Consider the following 4,863-nt stretch of genomic DNA (forward strand, 5'->3'; position numbering starts at 1 on the left):
ATTCATCCTGCCTCCCAGGTTGTTGGGAGGATTCAAGAACTTGGTTCAGGTAAGCACCTAGGACCAAGGAAGACTGAGGAAGTGTCAGCTGGGCTCACCATCATGGGAATGAAGGAGGGAAAGGTCTAGAATGATCCTAAGTCTCTAACCTGGGCAGATGACGGTTATGGGCATTGTGTTTATTAATTAACCATGTTCCTGACATTGTCAGAAACTTGGACTGACACTTTTGCTTTTCCCCACAGAACTGAACATTTAATCAGCCATGACACACTTTAAAATAGCCCCACCTAGCTGATGACAGACTGAAATCATACGGAAGTAATCACAGCTCAGGAATACAAAACAGGGCAGGTGGCCATTGAGAATCTTGTCTCAGACACGTCCCTGCACCACTGAGAACTTCAACATTTTCTTAACTGTATCAAACCAAGGACACCAGTTGTTTTTAAAACAACATCTGCCAGCTGCAAAATTGTGGTCTCAAGGTTGTTCCCCCTTCTAACGATACAATCATTTCAGACTCCAACCGATCCTTACCTCCTGCCAGCTCCAATTATAATTCGTGATCAACAACTCGTAACTAACTGTGGCCTTGCGGGTTTTGCCTTTATAAGCGCTCTCCATTTTGTAGTCCAACAGAACACAATTCAAGTGCTTCTTGAATCTGGCTCTCCCGGGCTGCAGTCCTAAAAAACCCCAAATAAATGCCTCTTTATTTCCATTAAGTCTTCATTCCCAAAATTTTGGTTAACATAGTAAACCAGCTTTCAGTCCCTTGGGAAGGAAGCCATTTCTGCCAGAGCCCTCTGACCACCAAGTGCAGGTCACTGTCATGGTCATGGTCATCTGACCAGACCCTTCAGTCCCTCAGTTGCCCAGGCATGAGTAGCCAGACCTAACAAGCTTCACTCCTCCCTCCTGGGGGCAGTGCTGGGAGGGGTCGGCGACATTACAGATGAAGAACAGGAGGCTGGAGAGGCCAAGAGACTCACCTGAGCACCCCGTAAGTTAGTGCTGGAGCAGGCACGCAGCCTCAGGGCTCCTGGGCACCCTCCTCTGAAAGCCGCCCGCCTTGTCTTCCTGCCCCTGCTGCCCTCCTCTTTTTCCCTCCAGTTTTATTAAGATACTATTGTCATATAACATTGTAGAAGTTTAAGGTGTACAACATGATGATTTGATCTATGTGTATACTGTGAAATGCTACAACTGGTTTAATTAACATCCATAACCTCACATAGTGGACACAATCTTTTCTCCTTGGGATGAGAACTTTTAAGATTTACTCTCTTAGCAACTTTCAAATATACAGAAGAGTGCTGTCACCTATTGTCATCATGCTGTACAAACATGCTCGGGACTTATTTATCTCTAACTGGAAGTTTGTACCTTTGACCATTTTCACCCAATTCTCCCATGCCCTAGCCCCACCTTTGGCAACCACAAAACTGATCTGTTTCTATGAGGTAGTTTTTGTTCGTTTGTTTTAGGTTCCATATGTGAGATCGTACACTGTCTTTCTCTGACTTACTTCACTTAGCATAAGATAATCACTATCCCAGAGAGACACCTGCACCCTCATGTTCACTGCAGCATTATTTACAGTAGCCAAGACACAGAAACAATCTAAGTGTCCACTGACAGGAACTTGAGGGCGTTATGTCTTCCTCTTTTAAGATATCCCACTGCTTTCTGCCATTTGCACTGAGGCAGAACAGAGAGAGAGGGGCTAAATTAGCAACCTGCACTGAAGACAGGGCAGGAGGTCAAAAAGAGCCATCCCTGTGAGTGTGGAGGTCCAGTGCGCGGGCTCTGGGGCCCACCAGCTGCCCTGCGGACTTCAGTTTCTGGGGTAAGAACGGATGACAACCTTGGGGACCACAGGACAGCATCCACCAGCGGCTAGGGAGGGGCACGGCCGTCCCTGAGAGTCATGCACAGATCACCCAGCCCACTCTTCGAACACTGTACCACGAACGTCTGTCATGATGCCGACGGGTCCCCAGACCCAGCCTGCTCCTGCTCTCCACACCGCCAGCCTCTGCTCTGTAAACCTACAAGCACCTCGCCCACCCCCACCTCCCAGGCAGATGCCCTGACTGGTTGCTTCTCTGCAGATGCTCACCCTACCCACCCCCCAACAGGACACAGCGAGGCGAGAAGGACCGAGGGGCTCTGAGCGGCTCCCAAGAGGAAGAAGTGAATTGGTCCCAAGGGCCCCTCCTGGGACTCATTCCTATCGCCCAGGTCGGGAAGGGATGGCAGGCAGGTCAAGTGCAGGTGGACAAACAGCATATTTCTGCCAAGCCCTCGCTTCTAAAAGTGGGGCAGGGGCCTCCAGTCTCGGCCTGTGCCCTGCCTTGGGCAAACAATGCCTGGAATGCACCCCGAGACAGCGTGCCTGGGGAGTTGGCCTCATCCGCCAGATGCTCTGATAGGGCTGCCCGCCCTTCGCCCCACTCACCTAAGTCAGGTGGATTTCTGGCCTCTGATTCTAACAGGGGAAGGATCCTGGACCCTTTCGGGGGTCTCCCGACAGGGTGTCCTCCGTGGCCCGGCACAGCCCCCAGCGGTAATGGAAGGCGCAGGGGACTCTGGCTTCACCAGGCAGGGAGGTGGGGGAGGCTTAGGGGGTGAGGAAGCTGCCACGTGGTCACCATAGGGCCCCATCCTGCCCCCTCACCACCCGCTCAGCTCTGCTCCCTCCTGTGATCCACCCTGCTCAAAGGGTGCCTCGAGCAGAGGCCTCGCACCCGGCACTTCGAACAGAGTTCCCACGGCCAGTGGCTGCGCCTGACACCTCAGCTCAGCAGGCCGTGTGCAGACGGTGCACAAGACACTCAATCCAAGATGGCGGTGGCGGGCGGTGTGCAGAGACGTTGCCCCGCCCTTCAGTGTTAAGTGCAGTGAGCAATGCGCCTGCGCCGGACCTGCAGGCGCCCACCCCGCCCTCCATGGAAGAGAACCCGATTGAGCAGCCCCGCCCATAGCCTTTCGGGAAAAGCGTGTGCTCCGAGGCCGCTCACACCTCTCCATTCTTTTATCAGAGAATAAAGCTTCCCTTCGCTTCCGAATGGAACTCCGTCTCGTCCGATTGGCACAAGTGATGCCGGACAGAAGGACCTTTGTTGGGGCCTGAATCCAAAGTGTCGGTAACATGGCTACTTTTTCCTTAAAAAAATATTTTTATTTCCCATAGGGTTAATATCTGTGGTTTTTTGTTTTGTGTTTGTTTTTAAAGGGGAGGGTTTTATTTTTTTCTATTATTAATTCAACCAAAATACTGTAGCAGTTTTCTGAATCTCTCAAGTTGTGAGATGTGTCGGATATTCCCTCAGTTTTTTTGACGTTAAGAAGTCTCTCCCAGAGCTTTGCAATCTTCATTGGTTGTCCTCTTGGGACCTTGTGCCCAGCTGTCCCCTCATCATCACTCTGCATGTTCCCTCATCTCCCTGCCACGTTGCTCTCTGGTTTTCTGTGGTCCATACAACCCTTGCCCCTTGTTTGGCTCACTCCTTCATTTGGGGGAGCACATGCTTTAGTTACTTCCTAGGAAATAGTTCAATGGGGACTGAGGTGATTGCTTTTAGACTACTTGTGTTTGAAAATATTTTATTCTACCTTTGCACTTGATTAATAGTTTAGCAGGATATACAATTTGGGTTAAAAATAATTTCCCTCCAATCATCAAATAAATAACAGCTCTGAAATCTTGAATGCAACAGAGCAATACTTCAGATATACACAGCAGATATACATTTGATTCCCACTATTCACAGTAACTAGGTTCTGTAAAGTCACCACAAACACTGGCTTAGTAAATACTGAACTACTGCTCCTAGGATAAATACAGCATTAGGTTCTATAAGCCTATGGTCACTACATTTTCACCAGCTGGCAATACATCACCTTGTTTTATCTGTGTTTCTGTTTAAAGACACCTTATTTAATGTATTTGGTTGATTCATGAACACTGACTGAACTCATGACTAACAGCACTATAATTCATTCCTGACTGAAGCTTATCTAACACAGGTATTTTCCCCATAAGGCACATTACAGCCTTTTTGCACTTAGGGACACTAGTCAGCACTAACTGTGCTTGAGCACCATTTTAAAAAGTAAAATCACCAACAAAAAGCACAAAAATGCAAAACACATGGTGCTAAATAGACCGTGAAAAGGATACTTGGCTACAGGACAAGGGCTGAAACATGAAAGCAGAGCATCACCTTGTTCAACCTCAGCCAGAATGTGCACATCAGGCAACTCAAGTTCCCAAGTACTCTGTACAAGTCCACAAATGACCCAGAAGTACCATAAGGATCCACTTCAGGGGTACAAATGAATATTAGCAAGTTGGCAAATTCACAGTACAGAACAAATAATGAGAAGCAAGTGTACATATTGTCAGAGGGATGCATGACCCAAGTTGAACACAAGTCCTTTGTCAGTTATGTGTGTTGTGAATATTTGCTCCCAATCTGTGGCTTGTCTTTTTGTTTTCTTTTTCTGTCTTTTGAAAAGCAGAACATTTATTTTTATGAAGACTGGTCTACCAATGTATCTTTTTTATGATTTACGTTTTTGTGTTTCTAAGACATCAGTTATTGCCTACCCTGAGGTCTTCAAGATTATCTTCTAGAAATTTTATTGATTTAACTTTTATATTTAGGTCTATGATCCATTTTGAGTTAACTTTTGTGTGTAGCCTAAAGTAAGGTCAAGCTTTTTTTTTTCCACATGAATATCCAAGGGTTCCAGGCACTAAATGTCGAAAAGATTATTCTTTTCCTCCTTGAATTACCTTGGAGTCTGTCAAAAATCATTTGACCATATATGTGTAAGTCTGAAATTGCAGAA

Source organism: Eubalaena glacialis, chromosome 14, assembly GCF_028564815.1.
Source record: "Eubalaena glacialis isolate mEubGla1 chromosome 14, mEubGla1.1.hap2.+ XY, whole genome shotgun sequence".
In the NCBI taxonomy this organism is placed as follows: domain Eukaryota; kingdom Metazoa; phylum Chordata; class Mammalia; order Artiodactyla; family Balaenidae; genus Eubalaena; species Eubalaena glacialis.